Source organism: Vombatus ursinus, unplaced genomic scaffold (assembly GCF_900497805.2).
Source record: "Vombatus ursinus unplaced genomic scaffold, bare-nosed wombat genome assembly UNPS02014867.1, whole genome shotgun sequence".
Classification (NCBI taxonomy): domain Eukaryota; kingdom Metazoa; phylum Chordata; class Mammalia; order Diprotodontia; family Vombatidae; genus Vombatus; species Vombatus ursinus.
Window position 1 is genome coordinate 3,646,808 of NW_020954645.1, and position 19,441 is coordinate 3,666,248.

The 19,441-nt window shown below is 36.3% G+C and overlaps 1 protein-coding gene across 8 annotated transcripts in view; it reads right to left on the minus strand.

Annotated features, from left to right (window-relative positions):
* The window catches only part of MAP4 (microtubule associated protein 4), a 252,228-nt gene that overhangs the window by 177,029 nt on the left and 55,758 nt on the right, over nucleotides 1-19,441 (minus strand). For all 8 annotated transcript variants that reach the window (XM_027842119.1, XM_027842124.1, XM_027842122.1 and 5 more), the window contains exon 3: nucleotides 5,348-5,403. The gene's annotated coding sequence lies outside the window, so the exon portion shown is untranslated. The remainder of the gene's footprint in view (nucleotides 1-5,347; nucleotides 5,404-19,441) is intronic.

Genomic DNA, 19,441 nt, shown 5'->3' on the forward strand with positions numbered 1-19,441 from the left:
TAGAAACCTTTAAGAGTCTCTAACTACTAAACTGGATATTAATTAAAATACTATGATTAGTATTAAAGTAGAAATTATGACAAAATTAAAATAAATCCTAAACTTAAAAAAAAAAGTGATGTGTTAAGTGATTAAAAGAAGTTCTCTACTGAAAGGATGTCTTAAATTTCAAGACTCAGAGGATAAGAAATTCATTTTATCTACATGCCTAATGTAACCCAAAGATAATGGGGTGGTAGAGAAGACACTGGATGTGAGCAACAAACTAAAGAGCCCTTCTGAGAGACTGCAGTTTCTCTAAGCTTAAAATTTCATATATGCTTTTAAAAACCACTTGACTATGACAGGAAGGAAAAATAATGAATTTACCAGCCTTCTAATACTTATAGGTTACAAAGCTAGGCCATTTGAATGCTCATCCTTCACACTTTGTTAGACATGCACCCGGAAGTGACAGAACAGAGAATATATGAAAACAATACTGTGCCCACAAAACAAAACAAAAACACAAACTGTCATGAAGTAGTGCAGATTACATAGTAACTGAGTTGGAACTGGAAAAATGGGGAAATTAAAGTAAGGTAAAATCATAGAGCACAATCAAAGAAAAGGAATGATCATTTTCCCAAAATTCCAACAATACCAGCTTGAGATAAATGAGGCAAGCATCTTCACATACTAGCCAAAGGAAAAAGATGGGAAATCTGACCACCTGCAAAAGATATTTTTTTTTTACTCATTTTATAGGGGAGACACCGTATAGAGATTCAGGAACAGCTAGGTGGCACAGTGGATTGAGGGCTGGGCCTCAAGTCAGGAAGACTCATCTTCCAGAGTTCAAATCTGGCCTCAGCAGAACCAGGAGAATGTTGTACACGGTAATAGCCATGCTGTATGATGACTAACTTTGATAGACTTAGCCTTTCTCAGCAATGCAAGGACCTAAGACATCTCCAAAAGTCTCATGATGGAAAATACTATCCACATCCAAAGAAAGAACCATGGAGTTTGAATGCAGATCAAAGCACACTATTTGCTCTTTATTTTCTTCTGTTTTGTTTTGTTTCCTCTTTCTTGTGGTTCCTTCTATTGGTTCTAATTATTCCTTACATGAGTGCCACTTTGGGGAGGGAGGTGGGGAAGAAGGGGAAGAAAAATTTAAAACTCAAAAGCTTATGGAAATGATTGTTGATAAATCAAAATAAATTAATTAACAAATCTGGCCTCAGACACTTATTAGTGTGACCCTGGGAGCAAGTCACTTAATCCTGTTTGCCTTAGTTTCCTCATCTGTAGAATGAACTGAACAGGGGCAGCTAGGTGGCACAGTGGATAGAGCACCAGCCCTGAAGTGTCAGGAGGACCTGAGTTCAAATCCAACTTCAGACCAAACTTTGACACTTACTAGCTGTGTGACCCTGGGCAAGTCACTTAACCCCAATTGCCCAAAAAAAAAAAAAAAAAAAAAGAATGAACTGAAGAAGGAAATGGCAAACCATTCCAGTATCTTTGCCAAGAAAACCTTACGTGGAGTCACAAAGAGTTGGACGTGACTGAAATGACTTAACAACAACAACAACATAAAAGTTCAACCCTGGTTCTTCAAGGGATATGCAATCATCTCTTACCATTCTTTCTGAATGTTCAATCCAGGAGACTGAGGGTACTCTTGGGGAGTATTTCATTCTTAAGATGAAAAGAGACACAAAGTAAAATAAAAGTATCTACTGTGTCTAATTGCTTCTAAGGGGCTAGTTTCAACCAATCCAGGGTCCAAATCAGAGGTCATACTGTTTGCATGTCAGTGGGCCAAATTTAGAGTATGTTATGCCAAAGGAATTCCAAAATAGGATTATGGTGTTCTCCCCTGACATTATGGAAATCGTTTGTCTTTGAACTTGAAATCTGATGAAGAGTATCCTCTTTTTTTGGTTATCAGTTAATAAGGACTCACATTCGGCCCTGTTAAAATGTAAGCCTGCCATGACAATCTACTATAATTTTCATTAAAATTAACAACTCCACCAAACAAACTGACAAAGACAACAAAAGAAACAGTCAATGTTGAAGGGACTTGCACAGAGAAAGAAACACTAGTGTCTGCTAGCGAAGCTGTGGATTAGTCTTATCCATTCAGGAAAGTAATTTGGAATTAAAAAGTAAATACAATATCTATATCCTCTGATTCAGAAATTCACTGATAGGTGTATACCCCAAGGAAGTCCAAAACAAAAATAAAAGTCCCGTAATACACCAAAATATTTACATCATTACTTCTTGTGGTAGCAAGAACAGAAAACAACATAAATACCCATCTATTAGGAAATGGCAACATGTATAATGGTAAATGAATGGAGTGGAATATAACTACACCACAAGAAAGGCTAAATATGGAGAATATAGAGAACTATGGGGAGACATATATGAATGAGGGCAGAGTTGAAGTAAGCAGAACCAGTAAAACAATATACACAGTGACTACAAAGAAGAAACTGGGGAAAGAAAGGGAAAAAAAAAAGAAAGAAAATTGAGTATCATGTAATTTTAGCGATCAAGCTTGGACCCAAAGAAAAGAAGAGAAAATGCCTTTGCCTCCTTTCTCTGTAGAAGTGCAGGACCTTAGGAAGGTAATATAGTGTATGACATCAGATTCAATTTATGTGCTGATTAGCTTTGCTAAAATGTTTTCTCTCCTCTTTGTTTTTTATCTTTTGTTACAAAGGATTATATGGGGCACATGGGGGAGAGAAGAATTCCAGGGAATATATTCAAAAATGAAGATGATACATACATAACCTGTATCAGATTGCCTGCCCTCTTGGCAAAAGCGGAGGGGGGCGCCGAGGGAAAGAGAATTTGGAACTCAAAAGTACATTAAAAATGCATGTTGAAAAAACTATCTTTCTATGTAATTGAAAAAAATCTAATACTATTAAAAGAAAAAAGAAAAATAGAAAAAAAATGATATAGAAACAAAACCATTATTTATAATTGTTAAAAAACAGACCCAATATCTACTAACTTACCACCCCATAATTAAGTAAATACAACATAGAATTGTGTAGGCTTACAAAGGCAGGATTTAAGTAAGTCTCATGTAATCTGTATGAGGCCTAGCATATTAACCACTACTTAGAAGTTTTCCATTTTTTCTCCCTTGCCTTTTTCAAAATGAAAACTTCCTAATATGGTCTTTCTTGTGCACTTTGGCTATATGCCATATGAGTCAACAGTCTATGCCTTGTGGGATGAGGGAATAACTGCCAGATTTGAACTAGTTGGATTTGGGTCAATCAACCCGCAATCTCTTCACCTTGTTGCAGAAATAAGTTGTTCAAAACTGGGAAGGGGGGGTGGGGGGGAGAAGATCCAGGAACAAGCATCATATCTATATTTTAGATAACAACCAGAGACTAATTTAAAGAGCCAAGTGAGACTATCAACCCTGAACCTCTTAACTATGGACACTTTAGTGATTTTTCTTCTCCTTTCCTATTTTTAACTTCCAGTTAAAAAACAAACCCAAGTTCTCCTAGTGTATGAAATATTTTTTTGATACATTAGGGCAATATAAGAAATAGAGCTATGATTTCATTGATATAAACTCCCACAGAAGGAAACTCCCTCTATTAATTAGCAGATCAATATTTTCTCTGTAACTCAAGAGTCTAAGAGACTCGCTTAGATCAAAAGAGAGCCTAAGTGACTTGACCAGGGTCACAAAGCCTGTATCCTGGCTCTGAGGCCACACTCTTTATTCACTTTATAAAAAGTTTCAAGTATTTCTCTAAGTGGAAGATGGTTAAAGATTTCTCTCACTATGTAAAATCTACTAGCATATTCTTTTATATTACAGATATATGTGCATATGTATATACATATATACCACACATATACACATGTGCATTGAAGTACACACTTAGGAGAGGCATCATGGTACAGTGGATAGTAATGTGCCATCCTTAGAGTCAGGAAGACCTGAGTTTAAATCTTATTCTGATATATACTAGTTTATAATCAAAGGCAAGTCACAACCTGTCAGTGTTTCAGGCAACTCTCTAAGAATGGAAGCTAACAGTGAACTGCCAATTTGTGGTGGTAGAGGGAGTTTCCACACCAGGAGTGACCCACACCAATGAAATCACAAATCCAGACCCAAAAAATTACATTTAAGTAAACAGAAACAAAGAATGTTCTTACCACATTCATCTCTCAAAGTGGTTGTTAAGATCAAATATATAAATATCAAATAAATAAAGTGCTAAGTAACTTTTAAGCACTAAATAAATAAAAACTGGACAGCTAGGTGGCAAAATGAATAGAGCACTGGGCTTGTGATCAGGAAGACTCATTTTCATGAGTTCAAATCCAGGCTCAGACACTTACTAGCTGTGGGCAAGTCACTTAAACCTAATTTAACCCTGTTTACCTCAGGTTCCTGAACTATAAAATGAGCTGGAGAAGGAAATAGCAAATCATTCTAGTATCTTTGCCAAGAAAACCCCAAACGAAGTCACAAAGAGTCAAACATGACTGGAGTGACCTAACAATATGAGCTAAATCAATACGAAATTATTTTTCCTCTATCTTAGTTCAAAAAAGTAACGGGTTTATAATAAACGATACTATAAAACAGTAAAAAAGGAACACAACTTAATGCCCACATTTCTGTGTTGGGATACAAGTGAGATAAAGGATGAAGAGACATAAACTGAAGAGAAAAGAAACAGGATAAAATTCACGTTAACTGATTTTTCCTAGAGGATGAAAAGACAACATCATTTTGGTCCTGGATCCTGGTCCCTTCTCTGCAAGGCTATGTAATTACCTTTTCATTCGGGTCTAGACATAATAATTCCTAATCTTGTTCACTAATGGCTTTGTTAACATGTATATTTCAAGGTTTAAGAAGTTACAAACACTAAATCCAGTGAGTATCGGCCTCTTCAAATACTGAAGGGTAAGGAGCTCACTTGTGGGAAGGTCCTGGCTAAAAGTGAGGGCTACCACTGGACCTTCCTTTTCCTCTGGCACATTCTTAGAGTAACACAGCTTTTCTGCAACTAGACACTACTTGCTAAACTGCTGGAGGCAGTGCTCGAGCAGCTGCATTGGAAAGGAAAGACTGCACTGGACGTGTGGGCCCAGGTTACCACATGGTTAGACAACACCCACACGTCTTGAACAGGAGAAGAGAGATTCTCCCCTTCCTTCCTTGCTCTCCCAACAAATGGACCTTCTGTCAGATTTCCTCTTGAACTGTCTACCCACATGTCAATTAATTCCACTGTCAGAGAGAAACTAAGTTTCACTGTTTTTTTTTCCTACTAGTAACAGTAGATCATACCTGATAAGTAGATATTCTTATTTAATGTCTTTTCGATTTCTCTGTAGACTTCTTATCTGTTAAGAGAGAAGAAATCATCAGTATTGGGGGGAGGACTGTGATACTGATGCCTTTTGTTCTTGCATCAGTCATTTCCTAATATACTTCCTTCACAAACCCAATGTGTCATCGCTTAAAACAAAGAAAAATAGTTAAGCAAAATGACTGTATGAGATAATATATTTACCATTACACCTCTGCGGGTACCCATCTATCAACATCCCCAACAGAAGCAGAGATACAATTCTCCAATTCTTCAGGGACAAGACTGGCCATGACAATTACACACTATTTGGCTTCATTTGAGTGGTCTTTTAGCTTTTATTATTGTGGTCACTTTTTATACTGTTTTCCAAATTCAGCCTCACTTTATATCAGTTCATATGAATTGTCCCATGGTTCTCTGAATTCCTCATACGTTAACCTTCCTTACAGCTCAAATAATATTCCATTATAAAATAATACAATTTATTCTGCTATTCTCCAACTGAAAAGAAACTACTTTGTTTCTAGTTATTTGCTACCACAAGGAATACTATGAATATTTTGGTAGATGTTGGCCTCTTCTTGGTCTTTGACTCCTTTGTAGCACTGTATAAATTGTATGGAGGTATGTACATATGTAGGTGTTACGTAGTTGTTTTTAGATATATAGCTTTATACAGGCCCATCGTTGGCATTTCTGGGTCAAAAGTTATGACTTTTGGTGGCTTTTTTTTTTTTGGCTAGGCAATGGGGTTAAGTGACTGGCCCAGGGTCACACAGCTAGTAAGTGTTATGTCTCTGAGGCTGAATTTGAACTCAGGTCCTCCTGAATCCAGGGCCGGTGCTCTATCCACTGCACCACCGAGCTGCCCTAACTTTTCCTCCACAATTGAAAATTGTTTCCAAGAAGGTTTAGATTATTTCATAGTTCCACCAACAGCATGAATACCGTTATTTTTAAGAAAACTTGTTATGAAAATCCATCAAAGTTGGCAAGATTGCAACCACAGGAAACTGATGCACAATATTCCTACCATCTTATACTTTCTACTGAGAACTTTTAACTACCAGCAGCCCACATAATCTTAAGACACACAATTCTCATACACATTATTGCTATTAGATATGCTGACAAACCAAATTGCATTAGGACACAACCCAAAAAGTAAGCAAACCACTGGAACACTACTAAGGCCACGAGCCCTGTGGTGATTCAATTTCCTGACCTAAGCATCTTGATTCCTACATTCCATCAACTGAATACAACTTTAAAGAGAGGGAGGCTGGAAAAGAATAAACATCTATATAATGCCTACTATGTGCCAGGCACTATGCTAAGCAATTTTTACAAATACTATCTCATTTGATCCTCACAATAACCATGCAAGGGAAGTGCTATTATTATCATCATTTTACAGATGAGGAAACTGTTACAGACGTTAAAAGACAGAAGTTTAGTGATTTGCCCAGGTTCACACAGCCGAGTAAGTGATTCAGGCCAAATTCGAACCCAGGTCTTCCTGACCTTAGCACCAGTGCTCTATCCACTCTACAACTAGCTGTCTTCAAGCCATGTTCATCATACCACACTTACCATAATTTATAAATACAAGGGCAAAAGAAAAGTCAATTAGTGAAAAATCAGAATCCAAGACCAAAATTTACCAAAGTAAAATAAAGCAATGCAATAACACCAGAAGACAGGACAAATATTGCAATAACAATGAGCACAACCTGCCTAATACACCTCTTAACAATCTTAAAAGGGCAAAAAGATAATTCAAGCAGGAAATAAGGATAGAAATCAGTACAGAAATTTAGAGTAGTCTCAAAGAAAAATTTTAAAATACAACCAGGAGACAAGATAATTTAGAATTGATGATGCTTAATCTCTTCAAAGCAGTGAGCAAGCTGAAAAAGGTCTAAAGATTCAGATACAAAAATGAGATCAAAAATATGAGAATAAAATCTAAAGAGAACAATATTAGATTGAAAGAATCTACACTTGGACTAGACAAAAGGCGAAAGAATGCTAGAAATCAGACTGGTAAAAGCAAAACAAACCTAGTAATGACTTAAAAAAAGGAAAAAAATTAGCATTTGATGAAGAGAAAAAATAAACAATCATAATCTCAAATATAAGCAGACAAAACTTAGTCATAAAACAGATGAGAGCAACAAAAAATAATAGATGGGAAAATAGAACCCAAAAGTAAGCCTTGTGTTTGGTAAATAGCAGAAGAAAGAACAAGATTCAACAAGAATTTCTGGGAACAATGGAAAGCAGTTTGGTGGAAAGTAGGTTTATAACATCAACTTAACTCATGATGGAAAATGCTATCCACATCCAGAGAAAGAACTATGGAGTCTGAATGCAGGTCGAAGCAGACTATTTTCTTTTTTTTTTCCTTTCTAGTGGTTATTTCCATTTGTTCTGATTCTTCTTTCACAATATGACTAATGTGGTAATATAGTTAATAAGCCTATATCAGATTGCTTGCCATCTTGGGGAAGCAGATGAGGAGGGAGGGGAAAAAAAAAACTGGAACTCAAAATTTTATAAAAGTGAATATTAAAAACTATCTTTACATATGATTGGAAAGCTAAGTAACTTTCAACTTTTAAGCACTAAATAAATAAAAACTGGACAGCTAGGTGGCAAAATGAATAGAGCACTGGGCTTGTGATCAGGAAGACTCATTTTCATGAGTTCAAATCCAGGCTCAGACACTTACTAGCTGTGGGCAAGTCACTTAAACCTCAGGTTCCTGAACTATAAAATGAGCTGGAGAAGGAAATAGCAAATCATTCTAGTATCTTTGCCAAGAAAACCCCAAACGAAGTCACAAAGAGTCAAACATGACTGGAGTGACCTAACAATATGAGCTAAATCAATACGAAATTATTTTTGCTCTGTCTTAGTTCAAAAAAGTAACGGGTTTATAATAAACGATACTATAAAACAGTAAAAAAGGAACACAACTTAATGCCCACATTTCTGTGTTGGGATACAAGTGAGATAAAGGATGAAGAGACATAAACTGAAGAGAAAAGAAACAGGATAAAATTCACGTTAACTGATTTTTCCTAGAGGATGAAAAGACAACATCATGTCATGAAGAGTTGGACACGACTGAAAAATGATTGAAGTGGGAAAAAACTAAAATTAACAATTAACAATTAAAAAAAAAAAAACATCGTGGCAGTTAGGTGGTAGAGTAGATAGAGCTCCAGCCTTGGAGTAAAGAGGATCTGAATTCAAATGCGGCCTCAGACACTTGACACTTACTAGCTGTGTGTCCCTGGGCAAGTCACTTAATCTCAATTGCCTCATCAAAAAGAAAAAAAAAACTTAAACCATCTACTACAAACAAGGCACTCCATCTCTCGGCTCCAGGCCTTCCACCTTCACTGTCTCACAGGGCAGGAATGCTCTCCTGACTCCCCTCAGACTACTGACCTCTTGACTTCCTTTAAGTACCAACTAAAATCCTACCTTCTCCAAAAAGCCCTACCTCCTCCTATTTCCAATACTTTCTCCTCTGTTATTTCCTATACTCTACATAGCTTTGTATATATGTATTTTTGCACAATGTCTCGCCCATTAGATTGGAAGTTCCATGAGGACAGGAGCTTTCTTTTGCCTCTTTTCATATCTCCAGAACTTAGCACAGTCTCTGGTACTTAGTTGGTATTTAACAAATATTTAACAGATTGATAACCACAATAAAATCCAAATTGACAAATGATTTACAATAAAATCACACCATAAAAAATGAGAACAAAGCATCAGAGAGAAAACAATATTTCATAGCTGTGATAAGGAAAGAATTCATAACCAGAAAAGAGATGGTAGTTTATGGAAGATGAAACAGACCATTTCAGTTATATAAAATTTAACAGCTAGAAGAAAATATATGAATGGAGAAAAATCTTTGTATCAAACATCTAATAAAAATATAAAAATCTATAGTGAATTAACAGAACTATATGATGTAAGAACCATTTCCCAGAAGATAAGCAAAGGATATATAATCAGATGGGTTTTTTTTTATGCAAACCAATGGAAAAACTAGGTGGTACAGTGGATAGAGTACCAGCCCTGGAGTCAGGAGATCAAATCCAGCCTCAGACCCTTACTAGCTAGCTGTGTGACCTTGAGCAAGTCACTTAACCCTCATTGCCTCAAACAAGAAAATAAATTAGAGGGGATGTAAGAAAAGACACACAATTTTGCCATTAATCACATTGTGAACTGGTCTGACTTTTGAAAAACAATTAAGAATTATGTTATATGAGCTACTCAATGATCTCACTATTAGACTTATGCCTCCAAAAGGTTAATAACATAAAGAAATTTTTAAAAATACTTTACAAACACTTATTAAGTGCCTATTATGTGCAAGGCCCCATACGTACCAAAATGTTTATGTAATAACCAATAGCCAGGAACAAATCATGTGCCTAATGATTACAGAATGGCTGAACAGATGATGATATACAAATGTAATTGAGTTAACACTCTGCAAAGCAGAATGACAAATATGAAGAATACTTCAAAACATATTAGAGAATTGTATGGACTTATGTCAAGCAAAGAAAGAACATACAAAAAGTAGAAATTTTTTTTTTAATTTAGTAAAATACAACACAAAGATACAAATAATCAATACAAAGATATCATATCAAGGCCACATTTGATCAGAAAAGGAAATGAGCTGATCATATATTGAAAATAAGGGACAAGTACTATACTAGTATTCACAAAACATGAAAGCCTACAATTTGTTGGCTAGATCCTCTATGTGACAACCTATTAAAAGACATAAAAAAGAATAATATGTAATGAGAAGATATGACTCTATACCAGTAGAAAAAAGTACCCAGGCTAATGAGCTCTTGCAATCATTTATGTGGTACAGATTTCCAAAGTACGGAAGGAATAACTCTACCAATAACTAAATTATATCATTAAAATTCTACCACTTATTTAAAATCCTACCATTTGTCATATGCCTTCTACAATACCACATATTCATTTGAAATAAATCAACTAGGGCAGCTAGGTGGTACAGTGGATAGAGCTCCTGCTTTGGAGTCAGGAGGACCTGAGTTCAAATCCAGCCTCAGACACTTGACACTTACTAGCTGTGTGACCCTGGGAAAGTCACTTAACCCTGACTGCCTCAACAAAAAGTAATAAATAAATCAATCGACTGTCAGGTTAATCAACAAGATATATTAAATGGCAATGTAAGGATAGTATTGGGCTAGGTACATTGGGAGATAATGAAGGATAAAATATGAATATATCTCTCCCCTCAAAAAGTATGCAATGTAGTTGAAAAACAAGTCATATGTATGAAGATTGAGTACAGAATCAGACCTGTCATATAGCAATATATGAATGAGTGAGTGAGTGGTTCCTATGCATAACTGTTATGGATTCAGAGATCAATGACTTAATCACTGGTTTCTATAAAGCTTTCCTTTCCTTCCTTTAAAGAGGATTTTGCTACTAGCTACAGCTTTGACACTGGAGCTCACTAGAGCTAAAATGACCCTTGAAGGTCAAATATCCAGTCCAACACCTCCCACCTGCCACAGAAATCCTCTCTGGAACATCTCTAACATTTCAAAGTGATTTTCACAAAGAACCTGGAGAATAAATGGAATAGAGAAGGGCAAATTCCCAATTTTCAAAAAAAAAGAAATGGATTAAAGTCTACGAACTCTAAGTCAGTGAAGGACTTTGGTTCCTTGAAAAATATGAGAACATTTTATTCAGGAGATAGTTAATGAATACCTAGAAAAGGTAATAATAAAGGCAAAAAGCCAGAACCCTCCCTACTGCACTACCAGCTCTCCCCAGCCATCCTGGGACACCTATTATTTGGATAACCTTGGACAAGTCACAACACCCCCTAGACCTATCTCTGATCCATAAAATGAGAGTTTGGACAGGAAGGCCTCCAAGGTACTTTCCAGCTCTAGGTTTATGATACCACAGAATTGGGATGCTTGCTTAGCATAGAGAAAATATGACAGAAGCTATATTTGAATAACTATAACACGAAGGAAGATCAGGATTAAATTTATTTTGTTAACCCCAAGAGGGCAGAACTGCTAAAAACTATAGACAAAAAAAATTGGAAAGAGGGGCAGGGCAGCTAGGTGCGTAGTGGATAGAGCTCCAGCTCTATCTAGTCAGCAGGACCCGGGTTCAAATCCTGCCTCAGACACTTGATACTTACTAGCTGTGTGACTCTGGGCAAGTCATTTAACCCCAAACTGCCTCATCAAAAAAATGAAAGGAAAGAAGGAAGGAAGGAAGGAAGGAAGGAAAGGAAGGAAGGAAGGAAGGAAGGAAGGAAGGAAGGAAGGAAGGAAAGAAAGAAAGAAAGAAAGAAAGAAAGAAAGAAAGAAAGAAAGAATTGCAAAGAAACAAATGTAGTCCTGATAGAAAGAAACATCTTCCTAAGATTTGAATTGCCAGTCCGGGCAGCTAGGTAGCGCAGTGCATAGAGTTCTGGCCCTGGAATCAGGAGGACCTGAGTTCAAATACAGCCTCAGACACATAACACTTACTAGCTGTGTGACTCTGGGCAGGTCACTTAACCCCAACTGCCTCACCAACAAAAAAAAAAAAAAAAAAAAAGATTCGAGTTGCCAAAACTGGAATGAATTGCTTTAGGAAGTCATGGATTCCTTCACTAGAGGTCTGCAATCAAAATTTGAGTATCGACTTATCAGATACATCAAATATGAATTCTTTTTCAGAATGAACTAGACAGCAGCTGAAATCCATTCCAACTCTGAAATACAGAAATTCCATAATGGTCATCCAACATGTGCTATTACAGTCAATTCGGCTATAACAAGACATGTGAACTCCCCAAAAGCCAGTCACAAAGCATTTATGAAACACTTACTATGTCAGGCATGGGGCTAAGAGCTGGGAATACCAAAGAGAGAAAAGACAGTCCCTGCCACCCTCAAGGAGCTCACAATCAAATGGGGTAGACAAGCAAACAAATACGTACAAATAAACTATACACAGGAAAATTAGGAAATAATTAAAAGGAATGCCCTGGAATTAAGAGGGGTTGGGTTGCTTTTAGGTAGAATTTCATTTGATATTTAACGGAAGCCAGGGAAGCCAGTAGATGGAAATGAGGAAGAAGAACATTTCAAGCCATGAGGGAGAGCCACAGATTTGCCCAGAGCCAAGGGATGGAGAGTCTTGTTCAACGAACAGCAAGAAGGCCACTGTTGTTGGATCAAAGAGTACTTCCCCCAGGGCAGCTAGGTGGCACAGTGGATAGTAGTCAGGAGGACCTGAGTTCAAATCCAGCATCAGACCAAACACTTGACACTTACTAGCTGTATGACCCTGGGCAAGTCACTTAATCCCAACTGCTCCCTCCCAAACAAAAAAAAAAAAAAAAAAAAAAAGTATTCCCCAGGCAGGGAGTAAGGTATAAGACTAGAAAGGTAGGAAGAATTTATGAAGGGCTTTGAACACCAAACAGCGCACTCTGTATTTGACCCTGGAGGTGATAGCAAGTCACTGGAGTTACTGAGGGGGAGAAGGAAGAAGAACACATGGTCTGACCTGCTTTTTAGGAAAAATCAATTTGGCAGCTGAATGGAAAATGGCCAGGAATAATCCTGGACAGCACTAGGATTATGGCACTATCAGAGGACAGAGAGGTATATCCAAGAGATATTACAAAAGTTAAATCAACAAGCTTTGGCCAAAGATTGAATATGGGCTGGAGGAGAGTGAAGAGTGAAGGATGACACCTAGATCACCCTTGAGAGACTGGGAGGATGGTATTGCCCTAGACAGTACTAGGGAAGTTGGGAGAAGGGGGTTTGAGAGAAAAATAATGACAAAAAATAAAAGGCTCTGCATAATTGTGCAACAAAAGTCATAGCACTTAATGGAGAAAATGGAATCAATGTCACATCAAAAAAAAAAAAAGGACAGGAGGCTATTAAAAAAGTTAACATAGTTTTAAAACATGACTAACGAGTACATAAATACTGCAATAAAAAGATGGCTATATCTGGCCTGTTTCATTTGGCTTAGGCTGCAGGAGTACACTGGGCAGGCCACAACTCTGGGGTACTTTTATGAAGAGCCTCCTTTTGCAACAGCAACATTACTTTATATGTTATAATTCAAACCCAGCTACGACCTTGAATTTTATGTTCTTTGAATATGGAGAACAGCTAATCACCAGTTCCAAAATAACCTATCATATTTTAAAAGGCTCTAATTAGATTATCTCTTTTCCTTTTCTTTAATAGGTTATATCTTTATACATGCTACATTAATAAAATCTTAGTGGCCTAAATTCCACCAAAACCAACTTAATATTACAAATGGGAAATAAATGGCCTGGGTGAATTGCTCCTACAAGCCATACAGGTTCTACCAGGTTTCCAAACTATTCAGTACTTTTGTCACTCAACAATAAATACTACTTATATTCTCCAAACTTTTCATCATTTCTGTTGCTTTTCTTTGGCTTTCTCCAATTTCACCAGCTCCTTCTAAAATGCAGCAATAAAAACTGGGCTGAGTGATCTAATGAAGCCTGATCAATGCAAAGTATTTCCCAGCTCTTCCTATAAACTTCATATGAGGAACTCCAGAGTCTCATGCATCATTCAACAGAATCCTACTAAGAACCCTCCAAGTGCCAGCCTCTCTCCACCTGCTTCCAGGTTTTGGCTTCTTCTAGCTTCTGCAACCAATATGCACAACCATGACCTCCAGGCTGCAATCCTTTCAAATTACATAGTCATATTGCACCCCTACACCAGTAAAACCTCTCAAAATTACTAGTTTTACAAGAAATATTACTATTTAGATTGTAAACTCCAAGAGACAAAGAATTATGTCCTAGCTAAACTGTGCTTCACCCAGCACAGTGTTCTACCTAGTTGTTCAATCATTTTTCAGTCGTGTCCAACTCTTCATGACACCACTTGGGGTTTTCTTGGCAAAGATACTGAAGTGTTTTCCCATTTCCTTCTCCAGCTCATTTTACATATGAGGAAACTGAGGTAAGCAGGGTTAATTGTCTTGCCCAGGGTCACCCAGCTAGTATGTGTCTGAGGCGGGATTTGATCAGGTCTTCCTGATTCCAGGCCTACCGCTCCATCCACTATACTACCTATCCTCCTCTACACAAAGAAAACACTTAATGCCTATAAAACTGAATTAAAATTTGATCCTTATCACTCACATAGAAAACAGGCTAATAAATGCTTTTCCACTCCAAGTCATGATGCCTTAATGTTCAAGCCTGTTGCCTCTATTCTGATTTTCTCATACTGTCTCATTATAATACACATAAAGACAAGTTTTGTATATTCATCCATTCAAGCTGCCCCTCCAGGAAAAAATGTAGCGCACAAAGCAATGTTGCAATAGCTTCTTTCCTCTCTCCAATGGGGTTCACAGTGCTGGGGGGGGGGGGGGCAGCCAGATGGCGCAGTGGATAGAGCACCGGCCCTGAAGTCAGGAGGACCTGAGTTCAAATTTGACCTCTGACCAAAAACTTGACACTTACTAGCTGTGTGACTCTGGGCAAGTCACTTAACCCCAACTGCCTTTTAAAAAAAAAAAAATAGTGCTGGGAAAGGGAGATCTGGGAAATATCCTTTTCATAAGACTAATATGTCTAACATGGCAATTATTCCCTTGAACCCTGTCCACTACAAAATTTCTAGCAAGTCACAATGCAGTTTATATGACTAAAGAAACAGGTGTAAATTGGGCCTCACAGATCTCAGCTACCAATGAGCAGAATTTAGCCTAAATCTTAAATCATTTGCATTCACCAACAGCTTGTTATTCTTGAAAAGAACTATCCAACTGGAGGAAACAAGGTCTCTGCCATTGAAGATATTAACACAAAGTACTGGATAGATAGTTATTTATTTGAGCAGACATGGAGGATTCTACATTGAATGGGAAGTTAGACCAGACGACCTCTAAGGTCCCTTCCAAATTCTAAATTCTCTCAGAAATTAAAGGCAAAAGTATCATCTGCACTTTGATTGCCATAATAACATAACTTAAGATATACTACATTATTACTTTACTACATAGAATGACAAACCTATGCCATAATCCAAATCAAACAACATTTGGCAATGTTAAATTTAAGCCTCAAATAGTGATGAAATCATTAAATATTTTACGGGCATTGACTAAGTCTTCAATTGTCATTTGTACCTTGCCTAAAACCCTAGAGTTTCCAACTTCATAAGAGATGATATAGGATCTTAAGCACCTTTTAGAGAGGCAAGCCTCTTTAATTAAGAGATTATAACTGATGCAATGAAAATGGACAAGATTGCCAAAAAAAAGAGTGCAAAAAGGGGAGAGATGAAACGTGAAGGATAAAATATTAGGAAGGGAGGAAGAATGAGTCAGTGCCAATGAAAGAAAGAGAAAAAATGAAAAGTCAGAAAGGCAAAACACCAAGGGAAGTATAACGCCATGAAATCAACCCAAGAGAGAAGAGAATATCTAGGACAAAGAGCTAATCATCAATATCAAGTATCAGGTGAATAAGAACTGATTAAATAACAAACCCTTGTTTATTAAGCCCCTACTATGTGCCAGGCACTGTGATAGGATAGGAACTAGAGATACAAATAGAAAAGTGAGTCGGCTTTCACAGAGCTTACACTGTAGCTGATGATGGTGCCTTGGAGATACTTTCAAGATGCTATAATGACCAGTCCCCTATAGAATTAGATTATACCCTTGGACATCCTTAATCTTTAACTTCTAAGGTTTATGTACATGAGATGCTGTACATGATTACTGCTCTTTAAGGGGGTTTGGGTCTTAAATGACTTAAATGACTTTCTGCAATTCATTTTTATCAGTAATCCTATTCCCCAATTTCTATTCCTACCTGAAGGTATTTGAGTAGTGCTCCCCTAATAACTGGAACTCTCACTACTAAAAGAACTCTAAGTCTCCAAACTTTTACATGTGCTGGGAAAAAAAAAAAACAAACGCCGCAATCTCCCACCCTGAAATCCATCAGGAAAATCAAAGAAATTGTAGTCTATCCTACAAAGAAGTACTCAGTCTATACTACAAAGGAGTACCTAAGAGGAGAATAAAAAGTAGAACTTTGTCACAATTCCAACCTCAAACTCACTAATTCAACAGAAAATAAAGTCCAACTTCCATAATGTTAAAGAATGAAAACTGCAACACCAGATCTTAAACTATATTATAAGGCAGTAATTATCAAAACTATCTGGTTCTAGCTAAGAAAAAGAAAGGTAGATCGGTGGAACAGAGTAGACAGACAAACTATAGCAGCAAATGACTATAGTAACCTTGGGTTTGACAAGTGTAAAGATATGTTATGGGGATAAGAATTCATTATTTGATAAAAATTGTTGAGAAAGCTGGAAAGCAGTGTAGCAGAAATTGGGCATAAACTAATACCTTATACCATTTACCAAGATAAGATCAAAATGGATACATGACCTAGAAATAAAGGGAGATATTACAAGAAAATCTGAAAAACATGGAACATATAGTAATATCAGACTTATACATAGGTGAACAATTTATGAATAAACAAGAGATAAAGAGCACTCTGAAGTGTAAAATGTATAGTTTCAATTACATTAAATTAAAAAGGTTTTGTACAAATAAAACCAACGTAGCCAAGAGCAGACAAAAATTGGGGAAAAATTTTATAGACAGTTTCTCAGATAAAGGTCTCATATCTCAAACATATAAAGAACTTTATCAAATTTGTAAGAATACAAGTCATTCCCCAATTAATAAATGGTCAAAAGATATGAACAGGCAGTTTTCTAGATGAAGAAATCAAAACAATTTACAGTCACATAAAAATGCTCTAAATCATTATTGATGACAGAAATGCAAATTAAAACAACTTCCAGATGTCATTTTATACCTATCAGATTGGCTAAAATGACAGAAGAAAAAGTGACAAATGTTTGAGGGGATATGGAAAAAATGAGACACTAATTCACTCTTGGTGGAACTATAAACTGGTTCAACCATTTTGGAGAACAATCTGGAATTATGTCCAAAGAACTATTAAACTGTCTATACCCTATGACCCAGCAATTACCACTATTAGGTCCACTTCCCATGATGATAAGAGAAAAAGGATAAGAACCTACATATTCTAAAATACAGCAGTTCTCTTTGTGGTGTCAAAGAACTGGAAATTGAGGAAATTTCTATCAAATGGGGAATGGCTAAACAAATTGTGGTACATGATCATGACGGAATACTACTGTGCTTTAAGAAATGATGAGCTTGATGATTTTATAAAAAGATGGAAAGACTTGCACAAAATAATGGAGAGAAATGAGCAAAACCAAGAGTACACTGTATACAGTAACAGCAATATTATTCTAAGAATATCTTTGAGCAAACAAGTAATTTTGCCTATTATAAATACCCAAATTAATTACAAAGGACCTACGAAAGATGCTATCTGCATCCAGAGAAAGGAATAATAAATAGAAGTATGTATAGTATGTGGGTACACACACACACAAACACACACATACATTATTTGTGTCTAATGGTAGTCATCTTGGTGGAGGGAGATAAAGTTGCATGATAACTTTATTATACATTTAAAAGTAAAAGCAAGTTATACATAATAGATTTGCAATTTCACGTGCAATTCTCTTCTTTTCTATTCTACTTGGTTACGGAAATGTTTTATTTCTTAAGTTCAGAATTTTTTTTAAAAATAGTGAAAGAAAAGTGTTTTGTAATGGTGTTCATATAGTTCCTCAGTTTATTTCGGCAGGTAGACTCCTAAATATTCTATAATGTCTACAGTAACTTTAAATGGAATTTCTCTTTCTATCTCTTGCTATTGGGCTTTGTAACATAGAGAAATGCCGATGATTTATGTGGGTTTATTTTATAGACTGGAACTTTGCTAAAGTTGTTTATTATTTCAAGTAGTTTACTTGATTCTCTAGGATTCTCTAAGTATATCATCATATCATCTGCAAAGAATGATAACTAATTTACTTATTCAGTGCCATACCAACCAAACTATCAAAAAATTATTTTATAGAGCTAGAAAAAATAACAAGATTCATTTGAAATAACAAAAGGTCCAGAATATCAAGAGAACTAATGACAAGAAAGGCAGGGGAAGGTGGTCTAGCCATTCCAGATCTTAAATTGTATTATAAAGTAGCAATCATCAAAACTACTTAGTGCTGGCTAAGATATAGAATGGTGTGTTAGTGGAATAAATTAAGTATGCAAGACACAGTAGTCAACGTAATCTACTGTTTGATAAACCCAAAGACCCTAGCTTCTGAGATACGAGCTCACTATTTGACAAAAACTGAGGGGAAAACTGGAAAAGAGTATGGCAGAAACTAGGTATAGACCAAAATCTCATACCATATACCAAAAATAAAGTCAAAATGGGTTTATGATTTAGATAAAAAGGCTGATACTATCAACAAACTGGAACAGCAAGGAATAGTTTACCTGTCATATTTATAGAGAACAGAAGAATTCATGACTAAACAGGAGATATTTATTACATTAAATTAAAAAGTTTTTGCACAAACAAAGCCAATGCAACCAAGATTAGGAGGGAAGCAAAAAACTAGGAAAGAATTTTCACAACCAGCATCTCTGATAAGGGCCTCATTTCTAAAATATATAGAGAATTAAGTCAAATTTATAAGAATACAAGTCATTGCCCAATTGACAAATGGTCAAAAAAGAAGAAATTAAAGCCATCTATAATCATATGAAAAAATGCTCTAAATCACTATTGATTAGAGAAATGCATACCAAAACAACTATGAGGCACCACATCACACCTATCAGATTGGTCAACATGACAAAACAGGAAAATGATAAATGCTGGAGAAGATGTGGGAAAATTGGAACACTAATGCATTGTTGGTGGAGTTGTGAAAGGATCCAACCATTTTGGAGAACAATTTGGAACTCTGCCCAAAGGGCTATAAAAATGTGCATATCCTTTGATCCAG